At 38.2% G+C, this 27594-nt stretch overlaps 4 non-coding genes across 4 annotated transcripts; 1 reads left to right on the plus strand and 3 right to left on the minus strand.

Annotated features, from left to right (window-relative positions):
- Positions 1-1662: 1662 nt before the first annotated feature.
- TRNAT-CGU (transfer RNA threonine (anticodon CGU)) lies at positions 1663-1736 on the minus strand. Its single transcript has one exon. It is a non-coding gene; the product is annotated as a tRNA-Thr (tRNA).
- A 10086-nt stretch (positions 1737-11822) lies between these two features.
- On the plus strand, positions 11823-11904 carry TRNAS-GCU (transfer RNA serine (anticodon GCU)). Its single transcript has one exon. It is a non-coding gene; the product is annotated as a tRNA-Ser (tRNA).
- A 1900-nt stretch (positions 11905-13804) lies between these two features.
- Positions 13805-13876, minus strand: TRNAA-AGC (transfer RNA alanine (anticodon AGC)). Its single transcript has one exon. It is a non-coding gene; the product is annotated as a tRNA-Ala (tRNA).
- Positions 13877-25539: 11663 nt separating this feature from the next.
- On the minus strand, positions 25540-25611 carry TRNAA-CGC (transfer RNA alanine (anticodon CGC)). Its single transcript has one exon. It is a non-coding gene; the product is annotated as a tRNA-Ala (tRNA).
- Between the last annotated feature and the right edge of the window lie 1983 nt (positions 25612-27594).

A 27594-nucleotide genomic window follows, 5' to 3' on the forward strand; every position in this document is an offset into this window, starting at 1 on the left:
AACTTTACTCATAAATTGTATTCCCGTGTATCATCCTTCTTTTCCTTTAATTACTATACTACATTCTCAAAAAAGTTATTGATATAGGTTCACAAATATCCATTACCACAATATTGTAGGTAAAACATCAGAAAATTGGACAAAATCAGCTGCTATATAACACCTACAGAAACGAAAACAACAGCGGGGGCTTTTAGCCTACAGATGAAACCACGTGATTGTAAGCATAGATTTGTTCCTTGTAATTGAGTAATAATAGGCTCTAATGGAGGTTGTTAAAAGGTTTAAAAAAGTAAATTAGCATGCAGTTTTAGCCTTGTAGGTTTATTGATACATGCAAGCCAGGCTTATGAGAAATGTTTTTGTTGTTGTAACTAACTACAGGGACTTTTTAGAAAAAAAAAATTAATTTCTGCTGAAATACTGCTCAAGAATCTTATAGACAGTCATTTTGGTGTCACCCCCTCTGACAGTGTCACCCAGTTCATTCCACAGCCCCGCACTCCCCTAGTGATACCACTGATAGATGACATACCACATGAAGGTCGCCAAGGAATGAAGGAACAGAAGCTGAAAAGAGACAAAGACCTTCCTCCTGAGAAGACAGAGAGAAAGCCTTCTCCTCGAGTCAGCGCCCTGAATGCAGACTTCTAGCCTCCTTACTGTGAGAAAACAAACTTCTGTTTGCTAAAGCCACCCCTTGTGGTATCTCTGTTCAAACCAAACCCAAACCCATTCCACGTGGATTCAAACTGCAGACCTTTTGGTTAGCAGGCAAGCTCTTAACCACTGTGCCACCAGTGTTCCACATTTCTGTTACAGCAGCACTAAGAAACTAAGACAAACATCAAGAAATATAATCGGTTCCTACAACGGCTTATATTTCCTTAATACCGATTTGTGATTTACAAAAGTCAAGGATTTCTTTCAGTGGTTCATGGACACCCAAGGGACTAAGGAGGTCAGTGAGCGCCTTGAAAGTATATACAAAATTTTTTCGTATGTCTTTTTTTTTTTTTGGTCATGGTCCAGAGTTTTCATTAGGTAATCAAATAAGTTCATTCATTAAACAATTTTAGGAGGTAGTATCCCTAAACCATGCTGGATACTGGTTGCTTTTGTAAATAAGATTATTTGGTATTTAAGACCAGGACTTTTAACTGAGAAATAATGACTTTAATTTCTAGCTTAATTACTTACTAGCTGTGTAATTCTGGCAAGTTACTTCACTTCTCTCCAATTCTCAGTTTCCTCATCTGTAAAATGTACATAATAATGCTTATTTTTGAGAGTATTTCTTGGGATTAAAAACGTGAGAAAATACACAAAACACAACACAGCAAGTGTTCAAGGAACGGTAACCATTTTTAAGAGTGCTTAGGGTTTGAAAAAGCAGCAGAATATATTTTTTAATGGTTTATATTTAAGGTTTTTCCATTTTATTTTAGAAATTGTTGACCTATGATTGATTTTGAACCCCCAAGAACAGTTAAATCCCAATATATTTGTGTGATAGATCATCGGTACAGAGCCTGAGTTTTTGAGTATGTAGGTGGAATGAGGGGAATTTGGAGAGATCAGAGCACGGAGCAGTGGATGTGACATTGTGATTTAAGGTAACTTCAGACTAGAAATTAAAACGTTTTCCCCTTTTGACGAAAAAGGCCCCGCTGGGATTCGAACCCAGGATCTCCTGTTTACGAGACAGGCGCTTTAGCCAACTAAGCCACAGGGCCGGTGGCGCGGAGGGTATGGCTTCTTTTATGAACAAATCGTACTCGATTAGGTGAACAGCTGTGTTGTCAATCAGTGCACGCACTTCTCAAATCTGACTTCGTAGTAAAGGCAGTGTCAGGCAAGGAATTTCCGGAGTTTAGACTCTCATCAAGCTTGACACACACACATATGCAGGCACACAACCGCTTAGAAAATGTACTAGAACAATGTCAGCGTGTCCCCGAGGGCAGATGAAACCACAGAATCCGCGAGAGTGGAGACGAGCTGCGTGCTCAGTGCGGAGGAAAGGGCCTTCCTGAGTGCGACCGGAACCGTTTTTAAATTCCACCGGATTGCAGTAATTTAGAATCTTCAAGTAACTGAATATTCTAAAAGTGAAGTGAAAGGCTTTTCTATTAAAATAAATCAGTTACAACTTTTATCAGATTAATGACATTCTTGGCCGTTAGAAGATGGCACGTATGTGCTTTGAAAAACAAACAGAAACGCATAACACTTTCAGACTCTTCTAAGAGCTGTGAGACCTTACACCCTTTATAAGCCAAGGAGGGGGCTTGGTCAGGGCTCTCTTAACGGTTTTATGATTCAAATTCCGAGACCCGTTCCTTGCCCGAGGCAGGGAAATGACCTTTTGTTCTTGTGGCTCTTAGGAGGTGTACAGATGGAAACCACAACTTGCAGGGGTTCTGGAGACGTCATCGAGAAATTCCTCGTTTTCAGTTCTGCCTTCCTCATTTTGAGATTTCAAGGGGATGCTCTTTAGTATCGTCTTCACTTTATTTAGAAATTAAATACATATTAAATGACTTGAAAAAATCACAAAATCAAGAATCCATTCTTAAGTGTTAATGTTTGGGTCCTAGTTTTCTGCCTTTAATTGGGATTGAGGTTGGTGCTGAAAAGGAGAAGCGTGGAAATCTTTTTTCTTTTGGCTTACTGCACATCTACCGAGCTTCGGCTGCCTTGTTAAAAGGGCAACAGGGAGGACTCCAGAATAATTTCTTTAACCAAACAAAGGCTGGAAGTGCCTCTGGGACTGGTCAAAAACCCCAACCAAACCAGTTGCCATTGAGTCTACTCCCACTCAGGGCCACCACACGTGTGCAGAGTAGAGCTGCTCCATAGGATTTTCAAGGCTGTTACCTTTTGAAAGCAGATCACCAGGTCTGTCTTTTAAAGGACCTCTGGGTGGGTTTGCACCACCAACCTTTTGGTTAGTAGGTGGAGCAGTTAACCATTTGCATCACCAAGGGATTACTCTGGGACTGGCAGTGCCCTTGAATCCTAAAGTCTTTCATAATTCCTCTCTTGAGTCAAATGTTTAGCATAGCCATTTTCAATCCCACTCAGAATGTTTTTGTGGTGAATATAAACTTATTTTCTCATTAACCAGGATGGTCAATTTTTAATTTAGTATATATTAGCAAAACACTAGGTTTAGGACTACCACTACTACTCCAGCTACAGTTGCTGTATATTTACTGAGTTTTGAAAAAGCACCCCAAAAATCATAATGGGCCAGAAATCATGGCATTTTGAAGTCTGATTAGCTGAATTATCTACGATCAAAGGATTGTATAAATTTTAGACACAAAAGTACAATTGGGATGATAGTATTTACGGTGAAATATTGTCCATGTAGGTGTTTCTTGTGTCACAAATGGTTTGTGCTAGACTACTAACCTAAAGGCTGGTGGTTTGAACCCACCCAGAGGTGCTGTAGAAGAAAGACCTGGCAATCTGCTTCCACAAAAATTACAGCCAAGAAAGCCCTATGGAGCAGTTCTAATTTTTAACTCGTGGGGTTGCCATGAGTTGGAAATGACTTAACAGCAACAGTTTTGTTTGTTTGTTTTTTGTTTTTTTCAATAAAAGTCACATTAGTGAGTACCTACTGTGTGTCAGGTGCTGAAATAAGTTCTGTGGCTACAACTAGGTACAAGATGGCTACATACGATAGACTATCAAACAAGAAATTTTCATAAATTACATTATTGTTCTTGCTGTTAAGACAGGCCCCAACTTACAGCCTGTATCTATTAAAGAAATTGAAGCAAAAATTAATAACCTTCCAAAACTGACAGCACAAGGCCCAGATGGTTTCACTTGTGAATTCTAACAAACATTTAAAGAAGAAATGATACCAATTCTCTACAATTTATTTCAGAAAATACAAGCAGAAGGAACCCTGCTTAATTCATTTTTTGAGTCTAGCATTATCGTACTGCCAAAAACAGACAAAGCATTGCAAGCAAGGAAAATATAAAGCAATCTGTCTCATGAACATAGATGCACAATTCCTCAGCAAAATATTAGCAAACTGAATCCAATAATGTATAAAGACAGTTATGCCCAATGACCCAGTGGGGTTTATTCCATGTTGCAAGGCTGGTTCAACATTTGAAAAACAGTGTAATTCATCATAACAGCAGGTCAAAGAAGAAAAATCATGTGATCATATCAATAGATGCACAGAAACTATTTGACAAAATCGATATCTATTCATGATAAAAGCTCTCAGGAAATTAGGAATAGGGAGAAAGTCCTTATAAAGACTATCTACAAAATACCTACAGCTGTCATCATATTTAATGGTGAGAAACAGAGTGATTTCCCCTTAAGACCAAGAGCAAGGCTGGAAGTCTTAGCTAATGCAGTTGGATAAGAAAAAGAAATAAAATGTATACAGATTAAAAAGAAAAACTTTTTTTTTTTTGGAAGAAATAAAACTGTCTTTGTTCACAGATGATATGATTGTCTATGTAGAAAATCTCAAAGAACTGACAAAAAGACTTCTGAAATCAACAAACGATTATAGTAAGGCTGCATGATACAAGGTTAATATACAAAGTCAATTATACTAGCAATAAACAATTGAAAATTGAAATTAGAAACATGATGCCACTACATTAGCATCAAAAAATGAAACACTTAGGTATAAATCTAACAAAATATGTATGAGATCTATACGAAGAAAATTACAAAACTCAAAAGAAATAAAAGGAGATATACATAAATGGAGAAACATTACATGTTTATGGATGGAGAGACTCAGTTAAGATGTCAGTTCTCCCCAACTTGATCTATGGATTCGATGCAATCCCACACAAAATCCCAGCAAGTTATTTTTTATGGATATAAACAAACTAATCCTAAAGCTTATATGGAAAGGCAAAAGATCCAGAATAGTTAATACAGAAGAAAAATAGTTGGAAGGCTAATACAGCCTGACTTCAAGTCTTAGTATAAAGCTATAGTGATCAAGAGAGTGAGGTACTGGTGACATAATAGACAAATTGATGTGGAATAGTATAGAAAGCTGATAATTTAGTCAACTCATCTTGACAAGTGCGCAAAGGCAATTCAGTGACGGAAAGGATAATCTTTTCTACAAATGGTGCAGGAATAACTGGATATCCCTAAGCAAAAAGAGTATTTAAACACAGACCTTACACATTTCACAAAAAATTAACTCAAAAATGGACCACAGACCTAAATGTAAAATGCAAGACTATAAATTTCTAGCAGATAACATAGAAGAAAATCTAGATAACTTTGGGTTTGGCGATGACTTTTTAAACACACCAAAAGAGGAATCTATGAAAGAAAAAAATTGATAAGTTGAACTTTATTAAAATTAAAAGCTTCCGCTGTGTGAAAGATATGGTTAAGAGAATGAAAACACAAGCCACAGACTGGGAGAACATATTTGTAAAAGACATATCCAATAAAGGACTTGTATCCAAGATATACAAAGAGCTCCTAACACTCATAAGAAAACAAACAACCCAACTAAAAAATGGGTAAAAGATCTAAACAGACACTTCACCAAAGAAGTTACACAAAAGGCAAATAAGCATATTAAAGAGAAGCTTGACATCATAGGTCACTGTTGTTAGGTGCCATCAAGTCAGCCTGACTCCTAACAACCCTATGTGTAACAGAAAGAAACACTGCTCAGTCCTGCACCATCTTCACAATCATTGTTATGCTTGAGTTGATTGTTGCAGCCACTATGTCAATTCATACTGTTGAAGGTCTTCCTCATTTTTGCTGATCCTTTACTTTACCAAGCATGGTATCCTTCTCCAGGGACTGATTCCTCCTGATAACACGTGCAAAGTGTGTGAGACAAGTCTTGCCATCCTTGCTTCTAAGGAGCATTCTGGCTGTACTTCTTCCAAGACAGATTTGTTTGTTCTTTTGGCAGACCATGGTATATTCAATATTCTTCACCAACACTGTAATTCAAAGATGTCAATTCTTCTTCTGTCTTCCTTATTCATTGTCCAACTTTCACATGCATATGAGGCATTGAAAACATCATGGCTTAGGTCAGGAGCACCTTAGTCTTTTAAGTGGCATCTTCAATTTTTTAATACTTGAAAGAGGTCTTTTGCAGCAGATTTTCCCAATCCAATGCATCTTTTGATTTCTTGACTGCTGCTTCCATGGCTGTTGATTGTGGATTCAGATAAAATGAAATCCTTGACAACTTCAATCTTTTCTCCATTTATCATGATGTTGCTTACTGGCCCAGTTGATAGGATTTTTGTTTTCTTTGTGCTGAGGTATAAATCCACACTGAAAAAAAAAAACACTGAAGACTATAGTTTTTTGATCTTCATCAGCAAGTACTTCGAGTCCTCTTTGCTTTCAGCAAACAAGGTTATGTCAGCTGCATAATGCAGGTTGTTAATGAGTCTTCTTCTAATCCTGATGCTGTGTTCTTCTTCATATAGTCCAGTTTCTCATATTATTTGTTTACTATACACATTGAGTAAGTATGGTGAAAGGATATAACCCTGACTCACACCTTTCCTGATTTTAAGCCTCACAGTATCCCTTTGTTCTGTTCTAACGACTGCCTCTTGGTCTATGCATAGGCATCTCATGAGCATAATTAAGTGTTCTGGAATTCCCATTCTTCACAATGTTATCCATAACTTGTTATGATCCACACAGTCAAATGCCTTTGCATAGTCAATTAAACACAGGTAGACATCTTTCTGATATTCTCTGCCTTCAGCCAGGATCCATCTGACATCAGCAAAGATATCCCTCAATCCATGTCCTGTTCTGAATCTGGCTTGAATTTCTGGCAGTTCCCTGTGGATGTACTGCTGCAATCATTTTTGAATGATCTTCAGCAAAATTTTACTTGTGTGTGATAATAATGATATTGTTCAGTAATTTCCACATTCTGTTGGGTCACCTTTCTTTGGAATGAGCACAAATATGGATCTCTTCCAGTTGGTTGGCAAGGTAGCTGTCTTGCAAATTTCTTGGCGTACAGGAGTGAGCACTTCCAGTGTTGCATCCATTTGTTGAAATATCTCAATTGGTATTCCATCAATTCCTGAGTTTTTTGCCAATACCTTCAGCGCAGCTTGGACTTCTTCCTTCAATACCATTTGTTCTTGATCATATACTACCTCCTGAAACGGTTGAATGTCAACAAATTCTTTTTGGTACAGTGACTCTGTATTCCTTCCATCTTCTTTTGATATTTCCTGCATCGTTCAATATTTTGCTCATTGACTCCTTCAATGTTGCAACTCAAGGCTTGAATTTTTTCTTCAGCTTTTTCAGCTTAAGAAACGCTGGACATTAGGGAGTTACAAATTAAAACAACCTTGAAATACCACTGCAAAGGTATTAGAATGGCTTAATTTAAAAACTCTGACACCACCAAATGCTGTTGAGGCCATGGAGCAATAAGAACCCTCATTCATTGCTGGTGAGAATGCAAAATGGTACAGCCACTTTGGAAGACAATTTGGCAGTTTTTGTTTTTTTTTTTAAATAAACTTAAACATTAGCTTACCGTACAATCTAGCAATCATGCTCCTAGGTATCTACCGAAATAAGGTGAAAATATATGTGCACACAAAATCCTGCACACAAGTGTTTTTAACAACTTATTCACAATGGCCCCAAATTAGAATCAACCAAGATGTCCTTCTAAAGGTGAGTGGATAAGAAATATGGTACAACCATATCGTGAAATATTATTCAGTGATTTAAAAAAAAAGAGCTGTGAAATGATGAAAAGACATGGAGGAATCTTAAATGCCTATTGCTAAGTGAAACAATCCAGTCTCGAAAAGCATATTGTATGATTTCAACTATATGACTTTCTAGAAAAGGAAAAGCTATAGAGACAGTAAAAAGATCAGCGGTTGCCAGGAGTTCAGGGGGAAGGAGGGAGGGATGAATAGGTGGAGCATAAGGCATTTTTAGGGCAGTAAAAAATATTCTGTGTGATACTGCAATGGTAGATACATGACACTGTACATTTGTCAAAACCCACAGAATAATGCAAACTATGGATTTAGTTAATAATAATGTATCACCATTGGTTGGTTCATCAGTTGTAAGAAATGTATCACAATGAGGCAAGATACTAAAAAAAATAGGGGAAACTGTTGTTGGGTGGAGGGAGTACACAGCAACTTTGTACTTTGTACTTTCTGCGAAATTTTTCTGTAAACCTAAAATTACTCTAAAAAATAAAGTCTATTTTTCATAAAACGTTTAAAATGTAAGTGGAAACATAAATGCATATGCAATATCAAAAAGAAAAAAAGGAAGGGGGAAGTAAGGAAGTCTCTAGGTTAAAATACAAAGGAAATCCGAGTCCAGCATTCTAAGTACATGAATTGACACCTTTTAAGCTAGAGAAGTAGACAGAAGCTCTATAGAATGATAGCAGCTCCACCTTAGTGCATTCAGAGTCAGAAGACATGGCCTGGGGCCCATTTGGGGACAGAGATGTGAAAATGAGGCTCCAAAGGCTTTTCCCACCCTGGGCAGAAGACTAGAAAAATTCGACAAACTATAGTGGAAAACAGCAAGGAAGGTTGTCTTCTGCCAGGAGCTTTTGTGAAAGTAACAATTAAAGCAACATTTCCAATGAAAAATCAAAATCCAAACTGCACCAATCCAGAATGTGTGGCCTAAATTTATGCCACCTACAGGGTTCAAAAAAAAAAAAGAAAAATTTTTTTTTTTTTTACAGGGTTCAGGAATATCAGACAGGGTTCAGGAATATCAGACCAGAAACTAAGGTGAAAACTGATCTATTACTGGAACTCCAGGGAACGTGACAGAAGCAACTGCAAAAAAAAAAAAAAAAAAGTCTTTGGGGAAAGTTTGCCAGAACATTGTTGTTAGGTGCTGTGGAGCCAGTTCAGATGCATAGCAACCCTGTAGGACAGGGTAGAACTGCCCCATCGAGTTTCCAAGGAACAGCTGGTGGATTTGAACTCCTGTCCCTTTGGTTAGCAGCCAGGAACTTGGTCCCCAGAATAAAAAGCAACTCCATTAAGTATGTTATAATAAAAATGATGTGGACTAAACCAACATGAGGGAGAATAAACATACTAAGTAATAGTGAAATTAGCACCATACAACTGAAGATAATAAAACATTTAAAAAGCCATCATAAAAGAAAATGAGGTACAGAATTTCAATTCTCCTGGAATCCAGACTTTATAGAGCCATTGAGGCTGGATGAACTCCCAAAATTATTGCCCTGAGATAATCTTTAGCCTTGAAACCATAAACCAAAAATGTTCCCTGAAGCCTTCTTTAAAACAAACTATAGTCTAACTTACTAGTAAAGAATGTCTGCCACAAGAGTTGTGCTCTTTTAAAGAACTTGCTATGTGTATATGGGATCAAGTCAATAAAAGCCACTCAGAAGGTTACATAGGAAGCTTAGGGGGAAGTGAGTTTATGTCAATAGGAGAGAAACAAATTGAAAATGGGTGAAGAATGTAATCAGTGTTGCTGTATTGTACATGTAGAAATTATTGAATTGGTGCATGTTTTGCTATGTGTATTTTCCACAATAAAAAAGCACATATAAAAGGAACTTCAAATCACTAAGATTAATAAAAATGTGAAAGGAAACTGTAATTAAAAATAGGGGAATGTAAAAAAGGGAAGGAAAAATGGAAAAAGAACTAAATAGAACTTCTAGAAATGAAGAATATAATAATTGAAATTAAATCAAAGAATAAACGGCAATTTTGCGGTTGCAGAGAAGATTAGTAAACTAGGAGATGACCTGTGAAACTTGCCCAGGGCACAAAGTAGAGAGAGAAAAAAAAGGAAAACATGAGACACAAATATGAAGGGTGGAGTGAAAAAGCCTTATATCTGTCTGTTAATGGTTTTTTACAGGAGAAGGGGAGGAAAATTTGAGTAGGTAATTCCTGAGATTTTTCCAAGTATGAAGAAATGCGAGAGATTGAAGTCTTCCTTAATTTATGCCTTGTAGTAATATTGAAGTAAAACAAAGATTAATTCTAAAAGACACACAGAACAAAAAGATTCAGTAGAACAATTATAATTGTGCTTTAACTCAAGTACAGTAGAATATGAATCTTAAATGAATTACCTTAACACTATTTAGATAAATCAAGCTGATATATGCTTTAAACACAATTTATGTGGTATGTTTTACTTGGGGCATAAAACTTTGAAACAGCATTTTTTTTTTAACTTTATCCATTGAGTTTTCAATTTTAAAATTGTCTGAAAAAAGTCTCAAAGCATTTTTAATAGCTAAAAGGTAAAAATAATTAATGCCCATGAAGAGAAAAGAAACATATCGTGTCTTTTTAGCATTGAAAAAAAACCTCTTATATTACTTTAAAGTTAATGGTTCAATGAAAAATCTTTTCTAGTATAGGGAAACTGTGAAGATGTATTTGCTTTGATTTTTTTTTTTTTTGCTAATGTTTTCTCTTGCTGGTAAAAACTAGTTTGCTTATAAACTGTCATCATACTTCATGAAAATATCTCGTAAGTCTGATCTTATTTTTCCTTCAGTTAAGATAAGCTTCTTACATAGTAATAAAAAAAAAATACTAAATTTATAGTGGATTTCTCATCAGCAGCAATGGAAACTAAAAAAACAAACAAAAAACAGTGAAATAATAAGATTATGGTGCCGAGAGAAAATAACATTCAGGTTAAAATTTTCTCTCTCTTTTTGTCACTCTAAATAGAGACGGAGAAAGAGAGATCCTATAAGTTCATTCCCCCTCTATTACCCTCCTTATCTGATATATGACCGTTTTTACCTTTTTTTTTTTCTTATGAATTTTAGAATTAGCGTGTCTCTCCTCCCTGGCAAAAAACAACCATGAATTGACCAGGCTGCATTACATTTATGAACTAGCTTGAGTAAAGTTGATGTTGAGTCTTTGTACCAATAAATATGGTATGGTATGCCTTGCCATTTGTTCATCTTTGGGGTTCTTCAGTATCATTCTAAGCTTCTTCATTTTAAATAACAACTCTATTGAGATAAGATTCACATGACATAAACTTCACCCTTTAAAGTGTACACTTCAGTGGTTTTTAGTGTATTTAGAGTTGTGTATCCATCACCATTGTCTAATTTCAGAATATTTTCATTACTCTCAAAAGAAGTCCCATGTCCATTAGCGATCACTCCTATAACCCTCACCCCCTGGCAACCACTAGCCTACTTTCTGTGTCTGTAGGTTTGCCTATTATGGACATTTCAGATAAATGAAATGATACAATACGTGGCTTTCTGTATTTTACTATTTTCACATAGCATAATATTTTCAAGGTTCATGTTGTGGCATGTATCAATATTTCAATAATTTTATGGCTGAATAATATTCCTTTGTATGGATATGTCACATTTTGCTTACCAGTTCATCCACTGATGCACAGTTGAGTTGATTCCAGCTTTTTGGCTATTAAAAAATAATGCTGAAATGAGCATTGGTGTACAAGTTTTTGTGTGGATATGTATTTTCATTTCTCTTGGATGTATACCTAAAAGTGAAATTGCTGGGTCAGAAGGAAACTCTATGTTTAACTTTTTGAGAAATTGCCATAACTTTTTGAGAAGTGGTCTTACTATTTTACATTCCCACCAGTAATGTGTGTGAGTTTCAATTACCCCACATCTTCTCTAACACTTGCTATTGTCTGTCATATGAATAATAGCTATTATGCGCATGTATTATGGTATACTGTAAAGTGGTATCTCAGTGTAGTTTTAATTTGCACTTTCCGAGAAGCCAACAGTACCTGACGAGGTGGCCGAGTGGTTAAGGCGATGGACTGCTAATCCATTGTGCTCTGCACGCGTGGGTTCGAATCCCACCCTCGTCGGCTGCTTCAGGATTTTCTTGAATCCTCTGCTCCAGGTAGCCAAAACAATAGGTGTGATCACCACCTAGTCAACATTTACCTGTCGGCGCAAGCGGTTAGACGTTCGGTTGTAAACCAAAAGGCTGGCAGTTCAAGTTCTACTCTGCCCTATAGGATCATATAGGGTCACCGTGAGTTGGAATCGTCTCAACGGCAAGGGACTTGGCTTTTTCGGGTTAATGACTAATGAGGAACCCCGATGGTGCAGTGGTAAAGAGCTTGGCTAACCAAAAATGTTGGCAGTTAGAATCCACCAGCCACTCTGGGGCTGTTCTTTGTCCTATAGGGCACCTATAGGGTCTCTATGACTCAACCCCAGGGCAACGGGTTGGTTTTTGGAATGACTAATGATACTGAGCATCAGTATCATTACAAATGGCTTTGGCCATTTGTATATCTTCTTTGGAGAAATAGCTATCCTTTGCCTACTTTTAAATTGGGTTATTTGTCTTTTTTTTTCTATTGAGTTGTAAGAGTTCTTTACGTATTCTGGATACAAGTCCCTTATCATATATATGATTTGCAAATATTTTCCCCCATTTCCTATTCTGTGGGTGTTTTTTTCACTTTTTGATTATGTCCTTTGAAGCAAAAAATCTCAAAGTGTTCTAATATCTTTAAAGCTACATCAGGACGCCATACTTTCACAGGTACATTCTAACACCCAGACCTAAATTTTGTATTTTTTTCTTAGAGGTTCAGGTGGCACAAGAACTGGATCTATCCGTGTTTGACAGCCCAAAACATTAAAAAGTGACAAAAAGGGTGGCAGCCATTATTATCTTTTAAGATGGGTTCCTGTACTTGTAAGGATTTGGTACATTGCCCTTAGTCATATCAAGGAGTCCCTGATTAATCACAGCCAGGCAGGGACTGTCCATGGCTCCGGGGCTGCTGGAGACCAGACTAAGAAAAAATGAAACCACAGAAAAACTGTTTGCTAAAGCTCCTGCAGTTGCTAATGTGTCAGGGTGTCACAAGTTGGAAGTCTACACTGAAGCACCAAGATACAGTCAGTAGATGTTGCATTCCAAAAGGGAGCAGACCTTCTGGAAAGTACACAAAGGAACTAGCCAAAGACAGACCTCACTCTCGTGAATGGTATAAAAAGGGACAGCTTTAGAGAGAGAAGTGGATTTTTTTTTTTTAAGAGCACTGACGTGAGCAGTTTTAGAATCACTGAGGCAAATTCAGAGATTTCAAAAGAGATCAGTATGACCCGTTGACCCGTTGCCATCAAGTCGATTCCGATATGAAGAGATCGGTATAAAAGGGATCAAATCCACACAGCGATGTGAAGGCTGTGAATTTACTGGCAAAACGCAGTCTCTGAAGGAAAAAGTATCTGTGTCGAAATGCTTGTATTTCACCCCTTTGTGTTCGTTTTCTGAGGGAATTCCCATGTTTCGAGAAGCTAAATTTACTCAATTCTTTCATAATCCCAGGTCTGGGAAGATTGCCTTTTCTTTCCAGCGAGCTTCAGGCAAAATCCATCTTTCTCTCATTAAACCTCAAAATGTAAAACCTGAAACAGCCGACCGTCCCATCCTCCACCCCAGCCTCCAGCACCAAGACTAAGTGAAAACATTAATACGTTGACAAATTTTCTAATTTGGATTTATGTGGATAAATGACCTTTTTAAAAAATGGGACAGAAACCGAAGTCACTCGGTTTCGCTTTGTGGGTGACCATACGTAAACGCTGCTGAGGTCGGAGAGAAATGAAAACAAAAAGCAAAAGGGTTACAAGCTTGACCGGAGCAAAACAGAAATAGTTGGAGGCAAGATGCTTTCTAATTCTATAGAAATGGTTTGTGAAAGTAACATAGAAAGATGATTCATGAGTAGGAACGTAAAAGAATGGAGATGCTGGGGATCGAACCCGGGACCTCATGCATGCTAAGCATGCGCTCTACCACTGAGCTACATCCCCACTGCATGTTACTTACTATTTCCAAATCAATATCATGAAATAAAACAGAAATTTACTTCCTTCAAAAACTTTTTTAAATTTAAATTTCTTTCTTTTTGTTCTTTCTTCAACAAGGTTTACAATTTTCATCCCCATGTTTTACAAGAATCCACTAAGAAATTCTGACTTGTATTCTGTAAATATTTTGTCACTGATGAAAAAAGAACAAGGAAATCGAAGACTATGTAACTGGGGTTGGAAATTTCAGTAGGAAACAGACTCCTAGATCTTCCTATTCTGAATGATTTTCTCTTTTTTCAAAAGAAATCGTGGACACAGGAAAGATCCTTTCAGGAAAGGTAAAAAACGCTTTGCCAATGACTGTCTTTAATTATGGAAACAGCTAAACAGTCCCCAATTTCCCTTCCCTATCTCTGCATCTTATCCCCTAACTCCAGAAACCTCTACGTATCTTTTCTTAAAAAACAAGTTGCCAACGGAGGAATTTCTGCTGCAAAAGTAAACTTTCACTCTCTTGGTAACTGGGAGGGTTAAAGCGTAAAAATGTAGATTGCATCTTGCAGTCCGCATTTTACCCAGGCAGAGTATACGAGTAAAATCCAGCAAATACGAATCCTCAGACTCTTTAGAACGAATGAAGTGAGAAATACCTTACTTCTCCTTAGATTAAGGCTAAGCTCCTGCTTTTGTGGTGCTTTGTTTTTTGCAGACAATGATAGTCTGGACATTGGAACCCCTTTGTCACCAAGAGGTGCAAACTGAGGTTTTGGGCCTGCCTAGAGAGTTCAACAGAGTCCCCAAATACAGTGACCTAGGAAGCAAATCTTGAAAGATGTGTAGAAATGCCAAGTAGAATTGAGGGGAGGGTTTACAAGCACATGTAAGACATAAACTTGCACATCGTTCAGAACACTGAAGTTGGGAGGAGGAGCAAGGTGGCGATGATGCTAGGAAAGTTGACCTGACAAGGTTACACTAGCATTTCTCACCCTTACTCCTTGCTAAGAGAACCAGAATTTTGTTCATACAGAGAGCTTGCACAAGTGATGAATGGTCTAAACTAATTATGGTTATTTCATTTCCTTTTGCTAGTGATTTTTTATTTTATTTTACTGTGTTTTAGGTGAAAGTTTACAGTGCAAATTAGTTGCTCATCCAAAAATTTATACACAGATTGTTTTGTGACATTGGTTGCAATCCCCGTAATGTGTCAGCACTCTCCCTCTTTCCCTATACGCTCTGGATTCTCCCTGTCCAGTTGAAAAGACTGTCTTTTTCCCATTTAATGGACTTCGGTCCTTTTTCAAAGATCAGCTGACCATAAAAGCAAAAAACCAAACCTGTTGATTCCAACTTATAGCAACCCTATAGGACAGAGTAGAACTGCCCCATATGGTTTCCAAGGAGCACCTGGTGGATTCAACCTGTCAGCCATTTTTGGTTAGCAGCCAAGCTCTTTAACTACTGCACCACCAGGACCCCAGCTGACCATAGGTGGATGGATTTACAACTGGGTTCTCAATTCGATACCATTGGTCTATGTGCCTGTTGTTGTGCCAGTACTAAGCTGTTTTGACTACAGTGGCTGTATAGTAGGTTCTGAGATCAGGTACTGTGAGGCCTCTACTTTATTCTTTTACTTTAGTAATGCTTTGCTCATCCAGGGCCTCTTTACTTTTCATATGAATTTGGTGATTAGTTTTTCCACTGGAATTGCATTATATCTATAGATCATTTGGGGTAGAACTGACATTTTCACAATGTTGTTTTCCTGTCCATGAGCGTGGTATGTTTTTCCATTTATGTATGTTTGGTTTTTTTGCAATAGTGTTTTGTAGTTTTCCTTATGTGTCTTTTACATCCCTGGTTAGATTTATTCCTAAGGATTTTGCCTTTTAAGGGGCTATTCCCAGTGATTTTTTTAATGGTGGGTCTATAGCTGGCAGATAAAACATGCAGAGAAGTAAAAGACCACACTTACCAGTCTGACAGGGACCAGAGGAACCCCTGAGACTATGGCCTTAAGACACTCTTCTGAACTGGAACTGAAGCCATTCACAGAGACCACCTTTTAACTAGACCATAGACAGGCCCATAAAATAAACAGTAATACCCGAGAGAAAATTGCTCCTTAGAACAATCAATTATATGAGACCAAAAGGGTAACATTTGCCCAAAAACAAAGTGGAGAAGGCAAGAAGGGGTAGAAAATCAGGATAAAAGTAAACGGAGAACCTAAGATAGAAATGGGGAGAGCGCTGGCACATTGTGGGGAATGACACCAATGTCTTGGAACACTTTATGTATAAACTATTGAATGGGGAACTAATCTGCTCTGTAAACTTTCACCTAATGCATAATAATGAAAAAAAAAAATACAGAGAAGACTGCCTGTGGAACTTCAGATTTATTTTTTTTTAGGATAAAAAAAGGAACACAAGAGGAGAGTTGAGCGTCTAATTCCAGTCTTCACCACTTGATTTTCAAGATCTGTGGTCTGTGATAACAGTCTGGAATCTTGAGAAAGCCAGATAAAAAGTTATCTCTCCAAATTTTTTTTTGGTAACTAAGGAGAAATGTAAAAAAAAAAAAAGGCATGAAACAAACTTTTCTAATCCCAAAACTATTGATAGATATAGATTCAAGGCCACTTCATTGTCTGACCATATTTTTCCTTTCAAAAATGTAAATAAAAAAAAAAAAGATTTTCTGTGAATATTACTTATCACAGCAATACTGTAGTACTAGCTAGTACTCCAAAATCTAGTGAGTTAAAAAAATAAACATTTATTATTTCACAGCTTCTGTAGGTCAGGAAATCAGGAACAGCTTAGCTGGGTGGTTCTGTCCCAGAGTCTGTCATGAAGGGGAAGTCATGATGTCTGCAAAGGCCACAGTCCTCTAAAGACCTGTGTCTGAAGGACCTGCTTCCAAGGTGGTTTACTCATATTGGTAGAACACTTCATCTCCTCCCCACTCATGGACCCAGTAACTGAATTTTCCCAGAGGAAAAATCCAAGAGAAAGCAAGAAAGAAGCTGCAATGCCTTTTATGACTTAGCCTGGGAAGTCACACATTGTCACTTCTGCCAGTCTAGTCCTGGTTCAAGTGGGAGGGGACTGCATGGGGGAGGATGATTCCAGGAAGTGAGGATCAAGCTAACCACTTGGAGGTTAGCTATTACACTGTATCATCCTTAATTGTAGCAACAGAGCTTATTACAATATCTGGTGTTACGGGTTGAATTGTGTCCCCCCCCAAAATATGTGTTGTAAATGCTAACTTCTATGCCTGTCGTTATAATCCCATTTGGGAATGGGTTGTCTTTGCTATGTTAACAAGGCAGCTGTAGTGTGGGGTATATCTTAAGTCAATCTCTTTTGAAATATAAACGATAATAAATGCAAGCTAGTAAGGAGAGATGGGGAAGAGAGATGCCCAGCACATGAAGATTGCCCAGGAGTAGAAGCTCAGAAGCTAAGAAGAGACAAGAGCCTTCCTCCAGGGCAGACAGAGAGAGAAAAAGTTCCCCTAGAGCTGATGCCCTGAATTCAGACTTCTAGCCTTCTAAACTGTGAGAAAATAAATTTATGTTTGTTAAAGTCATCCACTTATGGTATTTCTGTTATAGCAGCTCTAGATAACGAAGACAGCTGGCATAAGCAAATATTTGATTTATAAGAAAAGCAAATAAGTGAATGGATAGAGGGATAGACTCTTATATAAATGAATAATCCAGAAAATTCGTCTCAGTACTTAAGAGATTTTCAATGACCCAAATCATAAAATTTGCCTCGAATTCTCTTAATTCTGTTAGAAAAAAATGGAAAATTATAGAAATGTATAAACTATCAAAGCTAAACTAAGAAGTTATATTTAAAAAAAAACCCTGAATTAATACATAAAAAACAACTAAGAAGTTATATTATTAAAAAAAAAAACTGAATTAATACATAGCCATTTAAAATACTGAATCAAGAATTTAAACAGAGTTTGTACAAAATACAGTTCCCAGTCAGAGACAAACTTACTGACAAGTTCTATGAAATCTTAAAGAAAATGATAACCCCTATGTTATACAAAAATATTTTAGATACTAGAAAAGTTCTGTAAGTTATTTCAGGACATTCCATTGGGTGTTGATACCAATGGAGAAAATATAAGAAAGAAAAAGTATAGGACATTTTTACTAATGAACACAGAAGCAAAATTATAATAGTAATAAAAAAACAACCTTGCAAACAGAAATAGAAATATATTTTTAAATATATCACTGAAGAGTGGGTTTTATTAAAGGAATCCATTACAAAATGCATTAATCTAATTCAACATATTAGGGGATTAAAGAGGAGAAATCATACAATAATCTCAACACTTTGAGCAAAGTTTCCTCATTGGTAAGAAAAAAAAAAAGTAATAGCATTAAATGTCTCTTTCAGCTCTTATATTCACATAAATAACCATGGTCTACTCTAGACCCCAGTATCTACTTGGAGGATAAGGAACAAACCCTACAAAAGCTCCAGATGACTATTAACACATATTCATGGGAGCATGATGTTTTCAGAGCCACAGTTTTGTCTTAATTCTTCAGACATGATTTATTTTCAACCTTAAAATTGGTAAGTGGGGGACTTCCACTTCTGACCAAGATGGAATAACAAGGACCAGAATTGCTCTCCCACCTGAATCAACAAAACATATTTTTTTAAAAAAAAGGCAAAATATATGTGAAACTATGACTTTCAAGGCACTGAACACCAAGCAAAGATGAGCGCAATGATTGCCTCAACTTACTGCCTTGAGAGTGTTTCCAGACCATGGCACAGGAAGGAGAGATTCAGGAAGAGCCTTATGGCCTCTCTAAATTCAGGTGATGAAGCTGAGAGCCTGGGAAGACCAATGTTTCCAGGATGCCCACACGATTAAGTACCAGAGACAAAGGAGTCACACAGAGAAAGAAAACAAGAGATCCACAGAGGGTCCCCCTTCAGTATTCAGCAGAGTACTAATCATTGTGCATGTGAGGAAAGTACCCAAGACTGGAGAAAGAACAATCTGAGAGGAATAGGGGTGTGGGGTTTATATTAACTTTATCCAAAGAATTTGGTCTTTGACTTCGATTACTGAAACATAATCTCTAAAAAAAAAAAAAAAAAATCCTTGGAATTTAAGGGTCTTCAATCAGGGTTCCAGGCCACATCTAAACAACAGGTTAGGTGAGGTGATGAGGTGACTCTGGGGTGAGGGCTAGCCAAGCCAGAAAAACCCATCTCACAATCACCTCATGGTATCGACTGACCTCATAGAACAAGGGCTGGAGTTTGCATTATGTAATGAGACCCCAAATAAAAAGCTCTGAAAACCAAAGCTCCATGAGCTTCCTGGTTGGTGAAAGGCATTCATGCAAGTGGGAGGGTACTGCAACCTGTGGCATGTGGAAGCTCCATTTTGGGAAACCACCCAGACCTCACCCTATGCATCTCTTTGTATTCTTTTTCCCTACAATAAAACAGTAATCATTAAGTATAGTGCTTTCTATGAGTTCTGTGAGTCATTTCAGCAAATTATTGAACCTAAAGGAGAAGTGGGAGCTAGCAGATCAGAAGTGGGGGAACTCAGGGGACTCCCAAGCTTGTGCCTGTATCTGAAGTCTTAGACCAACTCAGCATTCTGAAGGAGGGTGTACTTTTAACTTTTGAGATCTAACCTAGCTTCTGGGGGTGGCTAGGGTCAAAGAGAGAAGTGCTTCATGGGCAGCTGGTGTCAGAACTGAACAGAGAAGTGAAAAAGTGGGGATTTTTTTTATATCCTCATAGAGGGGAATAGTATTGAACACACACAGAGCCAGGAATAGTGCCTATGTCCACCAGCCAGGTTGGAAAACTTCATTATTCAAGGGGCATTGGGTAGAATACTAAGAAAGGTATTACCTCAGTGATGGAGAATTTGTCTCACCCCACCTAACAAATCTTAAAAGCAAGGCCTAAAAGGACCGAATTGTTTCTAAATAACTACAACCCAGAACAAAGCTGAAGATCAATAGGAATACCAAAGTATTCAACACCCAACAATGTAAAATTCACAAAGTCTGGCATCCAGTAGTTCATCTGGACTATATGAAGAACAATGGAGCATCAGATGACACAACCTTGCTTGCCAAAAGTGAACTCGAAGGACTTACTGATAAAGATCAACGACTACAGCCTTCAGTATGGATTACACCTCAACATAAAGAAAACAAAAATCCTCACAACTGGACCAATAAGCAACACGATGATAAACAGAGAAGAACTGAGGTTGTCAAGGGTTTCATTCTACTTGGATCCACAATCAACACCCATGGAAGCAACAGTCAAGAAATCAAAAGACACATTGGATTGGGCAAATTCACTGTGAAAGATCTCTTTAAAGTGTTGAAAAGCAAGGATGTCACCTTAAAGACTAAGGTGCACCTGACTCAAGCCATGGTGTTTTCAATTACCTCATAGGCATGTGAAACCTGGACAATGAGTAAGGAAGACTGAAGAAGAATTGACACCTTTGAATTGTGGTGTTGGCTAAGAATATTGAATATACCATGGACCGCCAAAAGAACGAACAAATCTGTCCTTGAAGAAGTACAACCAGAATGCTCCTTAGAGGCAAGGATGGCGAGACTGCGTCTTACATACTTTGGGCATGTTGTCAGAAGGGATCAGTCCCTGGAGAAGGACACCATGCTTGGCAGAGTACAGGATCAGTGGAAAAGAGGAAGACCCTCAGTGAGATGGGTTGACACAGTGGCTGCAACAATGAGCTCAAGCATTGCAACGATTGTAAGGATGGCTCAGAACCGGGCAGTGTTTCTTTCTGTTGTGCATAGGGTCGCTATGAGTCAGGATCAACTTGATAATGCCTAATGACAACAACAACATAGTAAATTAAAATAAAAGCCAATGTTGGGGCTCTTGCAAAAAAACTTTTTTGTGTGTTTTATTTTACTTACAAAGTAATCCACATATGGCTAAGATTATAAAAGAAAAAAGAAAAGAAAAGAAAAAATGTTGGTGACATCCTGGGGAAATTGGAACCCTTATCTATTGCTGGTGGGAATCCAAAATGGTACCACCATCGTGGAAAACAGTGTGGCAGTTCCTAAAAAAACTAAAAATAAAACTATCATATGACCCAGCAATTCCACTCCTAGGTATACATCCAAAAGATTTGAAAGCAGAAACTTGTACACCGATGTTCATTGAAGCACTAGCCACAACAGCCAAAAGGTGAAAACAACCTAAATGTCCATTTTAATGGGTTGAATTGTGTTCCTCCAAAATATCTGTCAACTTGGCTAGGTCATGATTCCCAGTATTGTATGATTGTCCACCATTTTATCATCTGATGTGATTTCCCTATGTGTTGCAAATCCTATTTCTATGATGTTGATGAGATGGGATTATTGGCAGTTACGTTGATAAAATCTACAAAATTATATTGTGTCTTAAACCAATCCCTTTTGAGATAGAAAAGAGAGAAGCAAGCAGAGAGACAGAGGGACTTCATACCACCAAGAAAGAAGCACTGGGAGCATAGCGCATCCTTTGGACCTGGGATCCCTGTGCTGAGAAGCTCCTTGCCTGGGGAAGATTAAAGACAAGGACCTTCCTCCAGAGCTGACAGATAAATAAATTAGAGAAAGCCTTCCTCTGGAGCCAGTGCCCTGAATTTGGACTTGTAGCCTACTAGACTGTGAGAGAATAAATTTCTCTTTGTTAAAGCCATTCACTTGTGGTATTTCTGTTACAGCAGCACTAGATGACTAAGGCACTTGTCAACAGATGAATGGATAAACAAAATGTGGTACTTACATACAATAGAATACTACTCAGCCAGTAGGAAAAAGGAAGTTTTGATATATGCTATAACATGGATGGAGCTGGAAGATATTATGTTGAGTAAAATAAGTCAATCACAAAAGCACAAATATTGTATGACTTCACTTATATAAAAAGACAAGAAAAGGCAAATCTACAGAGACCAAAGTTTATTAGTGGTTACCAAGGGTTGGAGTGAGGGGGAAAAATGGGGTGATTGCTTATGGGTTGCACAACAGATTAATGCCATTGCTGTCAATAAGTTGAACACCTGTAAAAAGCTGAATTGGCAAAAGTTGTGTGATAGATATATTTACTCCAATGACCAAAAAAAAAAAAAAAAGCTGCTAAAACTGCTTATGTATGACCAAACACCTCATGGGATTTGATTCCTTGGTTTGGAGGTTTAGAGTCATGGTTTCACGGGGCATCCCAGTTAACTGGCATAATAACAAGTTTAGCACTTCTTTTCTACCTCCTAGTTCATTGCATATTTCCTAAAACCTTAAAAGCTTGCAAGCAGCCATCTAAGGCACAACAATTAGTCTCTATTCACCTGGAGCAACAGAGGAAGAAGGAGAGTCAGGAACGGGAGAAGGGAATGGAATAAGTAGCTAATTGCCTCCTTGAACAAATGCCTCCTTTGGCATGAGACCGGAACTGGATGATGTACGGCTGCCATTATGGAGTATTTTGACCAAAGATTCTGTAGGAGAATCCTGATAAAAGAGGAAAAACACAGAACAGAATTTCAAATTCTCATGAAATCCGTATTTTATGCAGCCATGGAGGCTAAATGAACACCCAAAATTATTGCCATAAGATCATCTTTAAACCTTAAACCAAAATTATCTCCTGAAGTCTTCATAAACCCAAACAACAGTTTAGCTTAACTAGTGAAGAATGTCTGCCTTGAGCCTTATGCTTTTTTAAGATCTATCTATACGGGATCAAATTGACAACAGCAACTTGAAAGACTAGATAGGAACCTTAGGGTGCAGTGAGTTTATGTTAATGGGGGACCAACAATTCAGAAAAGGAGAGTGAGAATTGTTGCACAACTCAAAGAATGTAATCAATGTCATTGACGTGTACATGTAGAAACTTGAATTGGTGTATGTTTTTGCTGTGTATATTCTCAATGACTACAAAAAAATAAATAAAATAAATTATTTTTATAAAAGTAACCTATATAATGCACAGATTTGTGATATACAACTTTAAATTATTGTTTCTATACAGTTAACATTGTTTCTAGACAGTTGCCAGGAGTTGGAACCAACTAGTTGACAACTAACAGCAACAATGTCTGGAGTATGGACTTAGGTAGTAAGCATGTGAGATAGCAAATTTAGCTGGTCAAATGACCAAATGGTTTCTAAGTAAATTAAATATCCCTCACAGTCTACAAGATCCCATTGTAAGTGAAAAATGGGTGGGGAAAAGTGGTTAATTGAGAAATTAAGAGATTGGAACAGACAGGGCTCTTAGAATTTAGCTTCAATCTTGAGGTTGTTCCAGCCTTGCTGGATCTCAATCTCTTGGGAAAAAAGTCAACTGTACTTACTGTTTAGGCCCCTGGGAAAGATTTCAAGTCTCTGACTGCTCTTACTCCAGTTCCTAAGGAATGATCATAGGACAGGTCTTTATGTTCTAAAACATACTTCTCAATGAAGGTCCCACCACGGCTCATCCGGACTCTTATAATAATATCTGATCTAATCTCTTTGTTTTCATGTCATTTCACTATCATTTCCAATCTGTTTTCCACATTACTTATAGAAATGACTTTGTAAGATTAAAATCTGATTGTGATTGTCTCTTGTTTGGAATGCCTGGGGAACAGAGTTTTAATTCCTGTGGTGACTCATCCTGAAGCTATCACCCTAAGTTGATCTTTGAACCTTGAGCCTTGAGAAAGCTGGTTTCCTAAAAGTCACCTTTAAGTCAAAAGTGGACTAAATTAGTTAGTAAGGAATATTTTGCCTTAGGCATTGTGCTCTTGTGAAAGAATTTTCTAAGGGCAGTTTCAACAGTAACTCCAAACGTCAGACTAGAACTATGTTTTAGGGTAAATCAGTTATTATTTTCACTGTTCTTCAGGATAATGCTATTGGAATTCTTCATGACCACAAATTGTTTTATCAGTTCCATTTCACCCCTTTTTCCATGGTAATGTATAATTACTAGCCATAGTAAGATTGGGTATGAGAATCTTTGGAAGTTCTTTCTTCCTTGTAACATTTTTCACTCCCTAGTTGAAATGTTACCCTGATTTGCAAGTCACATTTTAAATAAACCAATCAATTTGTATTACTGGTTTAATATGATTTTTGTTGTAACATGCTTCATTGCCTCCTCATTGCCTATTGAGTCCCCTAGGAAAGCATACACAGAGACCTTGTCATTGGAAACTTTTGCTGCCCCCCCCCCCGCCCCCCGTGGCTCAACTCCTTTATTATGTTTAGGGAATCTGACATTTTTAGAGTAAGATACTTGTTTTCCCAGGCTACTGACACTGATCTAAGCTTGTCCAATTAGACATTCTTTTCCATTTAAGTCAACTATATTCAGTGTTTGGTTTTTGCAACCAAGAACCATAGCTCATACAGAATTCAAGATCCTTGATGAGCTACGTATTCCTATATAATTTCCCACCTTTCCTCGTCACATCCTATGATTCAGCCATATTTAACTACCTAAATTTTCCAACATTTTGTGTCATGTCTTCATGCCACATGCATGCTATTTATTATGACTAGAGTAACACTATGACCCTCATTTCCAGCTGTAACAGCTCCACTCATTCTTTAATACAAAACACAAGTGTCTCTTCTTTCATGGAGGTTTCTCTGACCTACCTACTCAACAAGAGTTAATCCTACCCTCTTCTGTATCGCAGTGTATCTTTTATAAACCTCCAGTATGGTAATTATGATACAGAGTTGCAAATATTTGTTTACATATTGGCTCTCCCTCACTGAACTTTCAGTTGTATCCACTTAGCACAGTTACATAGTAACATAGATGAGCCACTTAATGTCTATGAAATAAACAATTGGATTTTCTCTTAAAATAACAAAAAATTTTTTCCATTTTACTGTGTTTTCTCATGTGAACAAAAACAATAAAGTAAACTTACTATCAATATTACAAGGCACTCAACTGAATCAAGAATAAACGTAAACGCAATGCAGAAATCACATGAGCCTAAAAAGTCATTTACCTACAACTGTCCAGGATGCAACCCTCAGTTGGGTCCTAAGTGCTGTCAGGCGATCTTTTATGGGTTCCCAACCAAATTTGCTTTCCATTTCTAACTTTTACTACTTTCTCAAACCTCCTGTGGTGGACCACGACCAGCAGTCCTGCACAGAATCCTTGAGTAGGGCCAAAGATGCAGTGAAAAATGGTAACTAGGTTAGCAACTACAGCACATCAAGAAATTACTTTTATGGTCCTAGGGTGAACCATTAAGGACTGATAGGCAACTCCCACCTCAATACTAAAATGGCATGCTACCTCCCCTTCAAAATTAATTAGTTAATTTCTGAACTGTCCCTCTGGCTTTGCTCACTGCATAATAAAACACCCAACCCAAGGAGTTTTCAGGGCGTAGGGAATACATATATAGGGAATATGGCGCTTGTTAATTAAATAAACATAAGAAAAATAAACAAAGACAAGAAACAACTCGGTTTAAAGCAAATATAGAAACGAAGATGAGAAAGGGCTACAATATTTTGTTTAATAATTCTAGGCTACAGAATGAATTAAACAAAAAAGGAAACAAAGAAAAAGCCACTCTGGAGATGCCGGGGATCGAACCCGGGACCTCATACATGCGAAGCATGCGCTCTACCACTGAGCTACATCCCCTGGTAGAAAACCAGAGTCAGATAGGAAACCTGTCCTTTTAATAGCCGGAAACGTTTCATATAATTATTTTATCTTATTTTCTGTTCAAGCAAGCAGTGTTCAAAAAGTGACCACCCCTAAGGATGAATTCCACTTAAAGCTTCCTCCAAATTACTTCCACGTAGCCCTGACCCTCCCTAGTCCGGGATACATCGATGACATCCAGATCTTATCTATACTGAGAACAGATCACAGTTGTAGTAACCTCAGCACCATTGTTCCTTCTCCAAGACCCTCGTATTCGTCTTCCGTTGGCCAAATAGAATCCCAGGGGGAAAGAATTCAGGGATGTTTTAAGACTCTTCGGAAAATGTTCTGCTAGCTAGAAAAAAAGAAGAAGAAGAAGAAGAACCTGTAAAATGCGACCCAAGTTCCTTGCAGCTGAGGAGGTTGAAAGGTCAGATGCATTTTTTGAGGGGCTGATCCCTCTTGACCCCACTCCGAGAAGAAACTGTCCAGACAGACGAAAACGTGAAAATTCTGCCCTCATCTTTGTCCCCACAGGCAATGGCTTGCCCCTCGCAGACCATCTGGCAGACCTGACACCCGGAGCGGGCATCTCTGAACTTTGGTTGTATGGCTGTGGGAAGAACCCTAGATTTAATCAGGCGAGTTTGCTTGTTTTCCCCTTCCCTTGCCCCATGCTTCAGCTTCTCCCTCGGATTTTCTGATTCTGAGTCTCCGCAGGCTTCAAGGCTGAGGCGTGAACTTGAACAAGATAGCCCAGCCCGGACCCGCGCCAGCCGGGACCTGTGCCGGCCCAGAGCTGTCGCGGCCAGACCTTTCCCCTCGGCTGGAAGCGAGTCTCGGCCCTCTGACCCGACCGCTGCTGCCCGAGTGTTAAGTCTCTCCTTCAGAAGGTATACAACAGACAACAGGGAATCTTCAAAAATAAAAGCGAGCTCAGAAAGGTGATACGGAATGCTAGCCATCAGATCTACAGCCTCCGTCTCACACACAGACACACACACACGCACACACACGTGAGAGATCCACGACTGCTCAGCTACTGCTGAGGACCTCGCTTCAGGACAGTGAAAAATACTCAGCAAAGGAGGGTCATATTTTAGACCCAAACCTCAGTCCTGGCTACCTGGGGCATCATTCTGAGACTTTACTGCTCTTATGCTCCCCCAGCTGTCACAGCCGCTCCCTTTCTAACAAATAAACCCGCTTCAATATTATCTTTAAGACGGGAGGATGGAGGTGGGGAGACTACGGAAAACTACACGAGCACCGACACTAAGACCTCGTATTACAAGGCTTTCCCATAAGGGAAGCATTTTATTATCACTGAACAATTCGAGAAAATCTGGCTCTTCCAGCAGATGATGAAAACAGGTATGCCACTTTAATCATTACATTAGAATACTAAGTAACAGGAAACAGGACCTTGGTATTGGTTCATTTATTTTTTAACCAAAAGATTCCAGCATCCTCCAGCCTGACTTCCAGGGAGAGTTGTGATAGCTCTAGAGACTCCTCCGCTGAGTGGGAGATCTCTTAGACCACAACTTCTATCAAAGGCTGTTCACTCTTAGTCCCCACTATTTTGGTTTCACAGATTCATACTTGCCCTTGTAAACTCTTTAGTTGCAGATCAAGGCAAAGAGACTAACCATGTACCAGAAGTTACATTAGGAGGAAAACACTTAGAAGAATTTGATTTCCAGGTGTCTGAAGAAAAGTAATACCATCCCAGAGCCACAATAGCCAGGCCTAACCTCTCCTTCTCCTTACAAAACACACTCCTTAAAAATCCTTGGTCCTCATTCTCTCCTGCTTCAGGGCTGGCATGGCAGGCTGCTAATTGCTCTGTAAATTCATTCTCCTCTTTCTCCTGGGCACATGGCTGTCCAGATAAAGGCTGCATTTACACTCTCCCTTACAGTTAGATGTAACCGTAAGGTTAGCTCAGGACTATTTTACATTAGTTGGCACGAT

This window comes from Loxodonta africana, chromosome 1, assembly GCF_030014295.1.
Source record: "Loxodonta africana isolate mLoxAfr1 chromosome 1, mLoxAfr1.hap2, whole genome shotgun sequence".
NCBI classification, from domain to species: domain Eukaryota; kingdom Metazoa; phylum Chordata; class Mammalia; order Proboscidea; family Elephantidae; genus Loxodonta; species Loxodonta africana.